Source organism: Perognathus longimembris, chromosome 10 (assembly GCF_023159225.1).
Source record: "Perognathus longimembris pacificus isolate PPM17 chromosome 10, ASM2315922v1, whole genome shotgun sequence".
NCBI lineage: Eukaryota > Metazoa > Chordata > Mammalia > Rodentia > Heteromyidae > Perognathus > Perognathus longimembris.
In genome coordinates, this window is record NC_063170.1 from 46,527,785 (window position 1) to 46,539,083 (window position 11,299).

Consider the following 11,299-nt stretch of genomic DNA (forward strand, 5'->3'; position numbering starts at 1 on the left):
CAAAGCCCTAAATATAAGCCAGCATTACAGAATGAGTCCCTCGGCAAGCAAGCTGCCATCTTTACATTGTTAGTATTGCTTGGCTATTCCTTGATGCTCAGTGTCGCATGTTAAGCTCGGTGAATTTCTCTGAATGGATATGAACACCGGAAGGCAAAGGAGCCGGTGGAGGCCCGGACACCGCACCCCTTGCACCAGTGTCTGCCATATCTAGTGTGAGGTAAAATCGCGGTGCTCCTGGAATCTTCCATCACGGCCACTCCACCAGCAGTACACACCATGCTGATTCTGAGTACTGATTTTGCTGGGCTGTGTAAGATCTTTAAGAAAAACTGGGCACTCGCCTACTCAGCCTTTGAAGACCCTCCATTGCGTACTCCGTCATGTTCACCCTTGTTTTCCACAGAGCCGCTGCACTTCCCTTCTGCCATCTTCTTCACGTAACTAAGGGGTCCTGACCCCTCAAAGGCGGACTGATTTATGAACGAGCCCCCAATCCTATCCCACAGGGTGAAGTACTGTCCGTAGTTACAGTCAAAGAACAGGTGGTGGTAGGTGTGATGCACCCAGCGAGCCATTAATGAACGGCTTTAAGGCCCGGCGGGGGTCGGGGGGGGGGGGACCCAGAAATCCCCGTCGTGAATGGAGATGGTCCAGATGTTGACCAGGACGCAGAGACTCAGGTAGACCACCTTGTGGAGCGGGAAGACGAAGGGGTAGATGTGGTAGGGCAGGCTCTGGAGGAAGCCGTCCGCGGGGTGGTCACCTTCCAAATGTGGCGCGGTTCATGAATGCTCTCGTGTAACAGTCTGTGGTGCAGGCCTCGGGGCATGAAGTAGATCAGCATGTCGGTGAAGAAGAGGAAGGACATGACGCTACCAACCAGCTCCAACCAGCCGTACGGGAACGCCCTCAGGTGGTCGTAGAGCTTGCTGAACCCTCTGATCTCCAGCAGGAACAGGGAGATGGTGGGAAGGCTCATCCAGGGCAGGGCCCAGATGGTGTACCTGATCTCTCGCGACACTTGATTCTTTTAAAAACGGTGGATGTTTCATTAATGAATGGTCAAACACAAAATAGTAGCTCGGCGTGGCAAAGAAGAAGTAGAGGACATAAGCTCCGAGGTTTGTTACGATCAGGAGGCTGAGGGTCTGCCGGAAGATATCGTCCTTGGGCCAGGGTGCTGGGTAGACATACCCCGTGAAAAAGTAATGGTCCGCGGCTTTGAGAACAAGGTCCATCTCAGCCCTGCACGGTGCACCGAGACTCAAAGGGCAGCCGGTTACTTGCAGTCAGGATGAGTCACCAAATGAGCTCAAGTGCCAAACCTGGAAGGCCCGGAAGGACCGGGAGGAAGGACCGCGGCGCCTCACCTGCTGCCCGCACCGGCATCCGGGAGCGCCGGGCCCGAGGACTCAATGTCTTTCTTAATTATTATTTTTTATTGGCTTCTTTTTATTGTTATTATAAAGGTGATGTACAGAGGAGTTAAAGCTACACAAGTCAGATAATGAATGCATTTCTTTTTGAACAGTGTCACTCCTTCCCTCATTTAATCCCAGTTTTTACCTCCCAATCCACCTCAAGTGCCTGCCTCATATACATGAGGCCCTGGGTTCGATTCCCCAGCACCACATATACGGAAAATGGCCAGAAATGGCGCTGTGGCTCAGGTGGCAGAGTGCTAGCCTTGAGCAAAAAGAAGCCAGGGACAGTGCTCAGGCCCTGAGTCCAAGCCCCAGGACTGGCCAAAAAAAAAAAAATAAATAAAAAAAATCTGATTTTTGTATCTTAATTTCATATTGTGTTACATTTCTAAAAGTATATTTCTTGCATTACATAGTTAAACTGGGTATTAGTTAATGTTAAAAAGAAGTAGAAATAAAAATTAGAAAACAATATTCAGGTAAAAAGTCAAATGTTTGAAATGAAGATATGTAAGTCACAGGGTTCGAATGTTTCCTACAGTTGGCTTAAGGATTGGACTTCCAGGCACCTGACTGGTGTCAATGGCTTTTCTAAGTAGAAATAAAACCCAGAAACAAAATATTCTCACAAACCACAAAACCCAAAGTCTAGGTTTGACTTCGGAACAGTGAAAAATGTTCTGTTCCAGAAAAGGGAAAAGGAGAAAAAAAATGACAAAGATAGCTAGAAAACTGGAAAGATCAATTTTCAGCATTATAACAAAGGTCAACCTCTACAGTGTATCAAAAGTACTTTGTCATTGTTGGCTCTCTACCACTGGAGCCCTGCCTCCAGCACTGTAAATAGTACTGCAAAATCATTTAAACATCCAATGAAATCTACTACAGAAAATATGCTATATACAAGTATGTGTGAGAGCAATATTCAGCACTGATGGGATGAAAGGAAAATGTCAAGGTAAAGTAGCATCAGTGAAAGTTTATGTTGGTAAACTTTACTTGAAGGTCAAACTAATAACACAGTGTTGAAGGAAAGACATAAAGGTGGATGCAGCTCAGTAGATTGGATTCATCGATCCCGATTCAGTAGAGGCAGAACACAGGCCTATACAGGTCTTTGACAGAAGAGAAGGGCAATTCAATAAAGAAAGCAAATCTCCAAGGGGAGAGGAGTAGACAATGAAGTGTGTGTGTGTGTGTGTGTGTGTGTGTGTGTGTGTGTGTGTGTGTGTGAAAGACAGAGAGAGAGAGAGAATGCATTGTATATACCACTGAATTGAGGAATGCAAGGGAAGGGATGGGTCGAAGGGGATGCCATTAGGTAGTTTAAAGAAGAGGTTTATGGGAGGTCCTAGGTCAGCGACCACATCTGACAGGTGGCCATGCTGTTTTACCTCCTGGTGGGATAGCAGAAGAGAGATTGTGCATGAACAAGGTGAGAATACCTGTGAGAGGGAGGGGAAAGTCCCCAGCTTCTTTTCTAACACCTAATTTTGCAGCAGCTGGCTTATTCTTGTAGGAACTCCTTTCCTTCCTTCATGAAGGCTCCACTTTATGACTTCATTACTTCTCATTGGGCCTTGTTTTCCAACATTGTTGACAATAACATTTCAACTTGGTGGGTATGTAGTCCAATAGTAAAATACATGTGTCCAATAGTATGTGTCAGATCCTGGGCTTAGTCCCCAACATTCACCCAATCTTTTCAACATGAGTTTCAAAGGGAACAGATTATATTCAAATTATAACAGGTGTACAATAACCTTTTAAGAAAGAAATGAAGGCAGGGCACGTTGAGGACAAAACAATTAGTTCATTCAGATTTGGTGAAGCTAATTAAGTAATATGAGACTGGATACATATAATTTTCTCATGTGCGTGTATTGTCTTTGCTTCAATTGTGGCAGAGCAGTTATCCAAGATTTTCATAGTCCCTTCTATAGAGCCTCTGGCAGCTGATGTGGTTTACTTTCAAGAAAGGCTTCTGGTCAATACGAGTACCCAGAGCACAACAGCTCCTCCTTCTGCCACCAGACATGATTTGAATAGAAAGCTTTTGCTCACAAAACAACATAGTATAGCAGAGTCGTGTAATCAAAAAGGATAAAGCTATTAGAGATGCAATTTCATCACATGGAAAACATTTGATGCATTATCTCACTCTCTTGCCAAACGCAGTCTTCCAATGAAAATCACCCCACCACAGCCCACCAGATGGAATTTTATGCAAGCACACAGAGATGTGTGCCAGGATAGTGAGAGGAGAAATTTCAAAGCACAGCTGCCAACTCTGCGTAAGACAGAGTTGAAAGACTCAGACAGCAGACTTCGCGGGTTAGCCAATTATGGAAATGGACTTGAAGAATGATTTATACTAGGCACAATTTTGCATGAAAGCCCTGCTTTTGTGAATGCTAGCCCTGGATCTAGACTGATTTGTAATTAAAAAAAATTCTTCCCAGTTTTCAGTTTATCTTATTTTCCTAACTCATGGAGAAATTAGGCAGTCGCAGGTTCACAGAATAAAACCTTCATGAACTTAATAACACTTATGAAGACATAAAATCAGCAGAAGCAATTTAACTTTAATCACATGCTATGGTAAGATGTTCAGCAGCTAAGAATTCTCAAGCATTGATTCAATAAGCATTTTTATTAGCATAAATTAAGTGTCCAGAGAAGTTCAATTGTGATAGCTACATGAAAGCATACAACATACTTGATTAAATCTATCTCCTCTATATACCCTCCCATTTTTTAGGGTAGTGTTGGGGATTTGAACTCAGGGTCTTACACTTGCTAAGCATGTGCTCTATCACTTGAGCCATTTCTCCAGATCTGTATTATTCCCTCTTGGCTTCCTTCCTTTCTCTCCCTCTTTTAAAAGAGTTTTTAGTCAGTTTCATGGTGATGGTGATATTTTCATGCATATGTATAGTTTAAAATAGCCACCCTTTGCTAATGGATGGATCTGGAGATGGCTACAATAAGCAGAGTAAGCAAAGTTCAGAAGATAAAGGTTCTCTCACACGTGCATGCTAGACCTAAAAGATAAATATACAGAGAATGATGTACATCTATATACATTTATATTTGTGTAACATCATTGTAATTGTGGGAATGTCTGAGGGGATTAAAAGGGATGTTAGAGGATGAATAATACTGAGCTATATTGCATCTGTTAATGAAGACAGCAGAAACCCAACTCACTGAGAGTTGTTAAACAATAAGAGGTGGGGATGGGGGAAAATGAGAGAAGGCAATGAGTTCAGTCTGATCAAAGCATGGTCATGCATGTGTGAAATAACATTCTCAAGTTCCTTTGAACAACTTCCACTCACTTTACAAAAAATGAATATTAGGAAAGTGACACATTGGAGTGTGGGTGTCTGTGAGAGGGGAGGGGGCAAATGGGGAGGGTGAAGAAGGGAGAATAGGACCAAAATGCTTTATGTACCTAATTGAAAGGGCAACAAAGCTTGTTGGGATTGGTTTGGGAAGTGAGGAGGAAGCATGGGGAAGAGTTATAGAGGGGGTAAACCTCATCTATGTACTGTGTATGCATATATGGCCATGTCAAAATAAAATCTCTCCATGCAACTAATTGACGCTAATATGATTATTTTTACCTCTCCAATACCCTCTCCTTTCTTTTATATCCTCCTTTGTGGTTTCCCCTCCGTTCTCCTTTTTACAGTCTCAGTAGGCTTAAAGCAAAAAAAAATCATGTGGCTTTGGGGCCTCTAGGTATCTAAATACAGTACTGTTTATGATGGAAGTGGAAAATAGATTCTAGATATGGGTAGGAACTAAGGGAGGAAACACCTTCACTCCGGAATGAAGGCTGAAGGAGAATAGGGGACCACATGAGCTTTCAGACTGGGCAATTTTTGTGTATTGGAAGTAATATTAAAAGAACATTCTCATGCATGTATTTCTAGATGTCTGCACTCATGCTTAATATATTTCTAGAGGTAAGATTCTTGGAAATCTACGGGATAAAATTGTCTGCACATTCATAGTTTGGGCCAATATTATCAAATTGTCTTCCAAGAGTAGTTTGCTAGAGTACTTCTACCAACACTGTCTGATAGCTCCTTTCCTTTCCCTTTGTAGCTCTAGGAACATTGGGTACAATTTGTCTTTCACATTCTTTTCTAAATCCATTAGACTCATCTCAAAATAGAATCCTTTTTGAACTATTTTACCACCCATTAACATACACTGATTGTCTCTTTTATACAACAATAAGTGCAGCTCATACATTATGTACATTGACCTTTTCCTGCTGATGTTGCAAATAGCTCTTTCCACTTTCCTAGTTACCTTGTAAACTATTTATTCTTTTGCTGTACAGGTATTTTCCATTTTTCTGTAGTCACACCTGTGGTTTTTTTTTTAATGTTTCATGGCTTGTGTAAATGTTTTACTCCTAGGTTTCATTAGTCATTTAGAAAAGCCTTTGACAACTTCCAGGTGCCTAGAAGTTAAGTTCTCAATCATGTAATTGCCATATGGAACCTGTGTCTCCTGGTTATGATTCTAGTGTATTCTGTTCCAGGGAATCAGGTCTTGGCTTTGACTTTCTGGATGCACCTGCCTCTCCAGATCTCAGGGCAGTTAGTTGCCTGTCTGCTCCAGTTCCTGAAACTCACTGATTTTCAGTGGTTCAGATTGTGCTTATTGTGAGATGGGAGTGATGGCTTCCAACCTTTGTAGGTATCAAGCAGAACCTAGGAGACTTTGATTAGAAGTTATTTTAGCTAGAGTGTTGAATGGATTTATGTAAATACAATGTGAGGAGAAGTGTGGGTAAGAAGCAGGTCTATGGGTTGCACATAGACCAATGGGTTGCAAGAGTCAGTTTACATACGTAAAATTTGAAAGACCTTTTATAAAGCCATGGAATGATAGCAAGTGCAGGTGTGAATCAGGCAAGAAGTGGGGGCTGGAGATAACAAAATTCTTCCTTTAAAAGTATTTCTATGACACTTAAAAGAAGCTTACGGGGGCTGGGAATATGACCTAGTGGTAAGAGTGCTTGCCTTGTATACATGAAGCCCTGGGTTCGATTCTTCAGCACCACATATATAGAAAAAGCTGGAAGTGGTGCTGTGTCTCAAGTTGGCAGAGTGCTAGCCTTGAGCGGGAAGAAGCCAGGGACAGTGCTCAGGCCCTGAGTCCAAGCCCCAGGACTGGCAAAAAAAAAAAAAAAAAGAAGAAAAGAAGCTTATGATGAGATGGCTTCACAGGTGAATTCTACTGAACATTTCAACAAGAATTAATGCCAAATCTTTTATAATCTTAAAATAATAGAGAAAAGGAGAATACTTCAAACATAATTTTGTGAGGCTGGCATTGTCCCGATCTCGATCCCAATGAAGATGTAGTCTATCCCAGGAAGAGTAAAGTTTAGGCCAATAGCCCTGAAGGATGCAGATAGAAAGCTCCCAATAAAGCACTCATTAACTGAATTCCACAGCACATTGAAAGGGTCCTGTGCTCTAATTTAAATGTATCCCTGGGATGCAAGGGTAGATCAACATATGAAAGCTGATTGATGGGATACACTGTTCTGATTAAATACAGGATAGAAACCACATCACTGCTTCAGTAGGTCTACAAAAATACAATAAGCAGTGGGAGTCCTCATCAGAGCAATTTAACATGGAACAGAAATAAAACACCTACAAACCAGAAAGGAGTATGCTTAAGTGTCTGACGATGACAAAACCCAGTCAACAAACCACTGCAGCTGATAAAGTGACAAGAGATTAAAATTGATTGTGTTTCTAAATACTACCCATGAACCTTCCAAAAAGAAATTAAGAAAAATAATTCTCCCTGGATATGTTGACTCATCCTTGCAGTCATAGAGACTTGGGAGTCAGAGATTAGGAAAATGGCAATTTGAATTCAACATGGGCCAAAATTCATGACTATGTCTTGAGCAATAGAAATTGGGTGTTGGCTGCCTTTTCCTGATACCCTGGCTATAAATAGGGTCAACAATGTCCATGTACTCTTGGACATACATATGAGACCCTATTTGAAAAATATAACTAAAGTAAAAGGGGTTGTGGGCAGGTTTCCGTGATAGAACACTTGCCTGGCAAGTGCAAGGCCCGGAATTACAAACTCAACACCATCTCAAAGGGAAAAAAATGGAAATAACGGTAAGTATCCTAGTATAAAAACGTTATAGGGGGGCTGGGGATATAGCCTAGTGGCAAGAGTGCCTGCCTCAGATACACGAGGCCCTAGGTTCGATTCCCCAGCACCACATATACAGAAAACGGCCAGAAGCGGCGCTGTGACTCAAGTGGCAGAGTGCTAGCCTTGAGCGGGAAGAAGCCAGGGACAGTGCTCAGGCCCTGAGTCCAAGGCCCAGGACTGGCCAAAAAAAACAAAACAAAACAAAACAAAAAAAAAGTTATAGGAATAAGTTCAGCCAAAAAGGTGGAAGATCAGTACACTGAAACACTGGTAAAAAAATGACAAAGGTACTACTAAAGATAACATTTCCTATGTTTATGGGCTGGAAGAATTACTCTTATTAAGATACCCACACTACTCAAAATAATCTACATGTTTAGTGTAATTTGCACCACAATTCCAAAGGCATTCTTCACAGGAGTAGAAAAAAAATAATCCTAAAATTTGTATGGATTCACATACAACCCTGAACAGCCGAGGAAACATTGAGCTAAGGGTAACAAAGTTGGAGGTAGCTCATTTTCCTATTTCAGTATATTACAAAGGTATAGTCATCAAAACAAAATACAGGCCAATGATAGAGGATCCAGATGTGTATGGGTAATTAATCCTCAATAAATGCACAATGAAAAAAGGGCAATATCTTCGAGTGGTAGAAAAAGTAAATTTCTATACACACAGAATGAAATTGGAGCTTTGTCTTATACTATACAAAGAAATCAATTCAAAATGAATTTTAAACATAAGACATAAAACTGTAAAACTCCTAGGAAAAATATTGGTCTTGAGGATGAGTTTTGGATAGGACTTTAAAAGCACATGAAAGAAAACTCAGGGATGACATCTAACAGCTTTCGTGGCTAGTGCCTGGTGGCTCATGTCTATATTCCTTGTTGCCCAAGAGACTGAACTCTAAGGATCATGGTTCAAAGCCAGCCTAGACAAAAAGACTGTGAGACTTTTATCTTCAATTAATTAGCAAAAAGCTGCAAGTGGAGGTTGTGGCTCAAGTGGAAGAAAACTAACTTTGAACAAAAATGCCAAGAGAAAACATCTAATATTACACACACACACACACACACACACACACACACACACACACACGATTAAATGTAAAAAGCTTCTATGTAGCCAAAACATCCTACCCTCCCCCCACAAAAAAACCCCAAGCCAGCAAAGTAAAAAGATAATTTAGGGAGTAAGGAAAAAAATTGTAAGCTATATATGTCCCATATAGAGGTAAATCAAACAAATGTAAGTAATCCGTACAAATCAATAGAAAATATAAATAACTTAATTAAAAATTGGCAAAAGTCCTGAATAGACATTTTCCGAAGAAGTCACATAAATGCCCAACAGATGTAAGTAAGAGTTTTAAAGATTACCAACCATCATGGAAATACAAACAAAAAATAGCTTCACACTTGTGAGAATGGTTATTTTAATTTATTTAAAAAATAGTTAATTTTGAGATAGTCTTGCTGTGTAGCTCAGGCATTCCCTAAGAATCCCTATCCTCCTGGCTCAGATGCTAAGTACTGGGATTACAGGTGTGCGTAACTGTATCTGGCAGCCAGTGGGATTGTTATTATATAAAAAAATAATCAAAAGTGTTGGCAAGGATGTGGGAGGAATATAAATTGGTATAGGCATGATGGAAAAGCATGACAGGGCACTTCAGAAAATTAAAAACAGAATTACTGTATAATCTAACAATCTTATGCTAGGGTTTTTTTCCAGAGAAAATGGAATTAGCATTTCAGGAGCAATTTCACTCTCATCCTGCTAGCATTATTCACAGAAAATGAGAAGTAGGAATACATCAAGCGTCCACTGAAAGATGCAGATTAAGGAAGATATGTGATTCTTTCCCAAGCACACGATGAATAACAGAAGTCAATTCTGACACTAGTGACTGGATTAAACTTGTAGGATGTTATGCCCAGGGAAATAAAGCAGGCAGAAAAAGACAAACAGTAGATGATCTTACTTAATGATGGACTTATGAATTTAAAAACATTGAACTAGAAGAGAAGATGGGGGTGTGGGGAAAATGGCTAGATGTTGGAACATTAGAAAATGTTTCACTTATAGGATGATTGAGATTTGGAGAACTAATGTTTGGCATGATGACTTTAATGTTAATGTTTGGCCGACAAAGTTTGTTAGGAGTAAATCTCGTGTGTTCTTGTCACATTGACACAGTGCTTACATTGAAGACATCAAGGACACAATTAATACGTTAATAATTACCTTTAATGTAGTGACAATTTCGAAACATACACATAACATCAAACTTCATGTCCTGTACCTTAAACACATACAATTTTTGTCTATCACACCTTTATAAACTTGGGAAAAAAACCAAACACAAAACAACGAAGTAAAATAATTTTGATGGCCACAAGATGGCGCTAAAGCATTGATAGTCAACCCAACTTTTTTTTTTTTTTTTTTAAGTTTTTATTATAAAACTGATGTACAGAGAGGTTACAGTTTCACACGTTAGGCATTGGATACATTTCTTGTACTGTTTGTTACCTTGTCCCTTATACCCCCCTCCCCCCTCCCCCTGTCCCCCCCTGAGGTGTTCAGTTCACTTACACCAAACAGTTTTGCAAGTATTGCTTTTGTTGTTGTTTCTCCTATTTTACCCTTTGTCTCTCAATTTTGGTATTCCCTTTGAATTTCCTAATTCTAATACCAGTACACACTGTTTCCCATACACTCAGATAAGATTACAGAGATAGTGTAGATACAATCACAAGAAGGTGATACACGAACATCATCAATAGTAGAAACTACAGATACACATGGGATGTTGAAAGTAGTTTCAACTCTGATATAACAATCATTTTCATAAAATGGAGTTCATTTCACCCAACTTTCAATAACATTTACAGACTTTGTCTTTTACACAAGGATTACCACCTTGATTTATCTATTTTATTTTAAAAACAAAGCCATTATACATAAATGATTCTGTTATGTCTTCAACACAATTTTTTAATCTTGGTCTTAAAGCCAAAAGGTGGGCTTGACTTTGTCCTCATTATTTCAGATGTGTGAAATTGGAATTTCTGAAATCTGCTGTGGCACATTCTCAGTGTTGGGAGGTCAGAGTTCTACTCTTTAGTAAGAATAAGACCAGAAAAATCGCTATAGACTAGCATCCCCATTCTTTTGGAAGCAAAGCAATTCTCTATGATGCTGTTGAAAGATGAACCAAGTTTCAGTAAGAGATGCTTATGACACCAGCAAATCCAACTACACACACACACACACACACACACACACACACACACACACACAAAATGATACGTGTATAAAGGCTCATATACATACATGTGTACATGCATTTATATGTAAACTGGAGGCTAGCTTGAGCTACATAGTACAACTCTGTGTCAAAAACCTAAGGACTGGGGACTTAGTTCGGTGGCAGAGCTCGTGCCTAACATGTAGCATGTGCAAGGACCTGGGTTCAATGTGCAGAACCAAAAGATAAAAAGAGGAAACAAACATATAAACTAACAAGCCCCCTCAAAACGATGTCACCTATTTAGTAATATAATACAATGCAGGGATCTATTTTGTGAAAAACCAGAATGTACAGTTACATCTACATGATACTAGCTCTGCATGAAAAATGCATG

General features: G+C 40.2%; 1 pseudogene; it reads right to left on the reverse strand.

Moving 5' to 3' along the window:
- Positions 1 to 297: 297 nt before the first annotated feature.
- On the reverse strand, positions 298 to 1,409 carry LOC125358024 (annotated as a pseudogene).
- Positions 1,410 to 11,299: the final 9,890 nt, after the last annotated feature.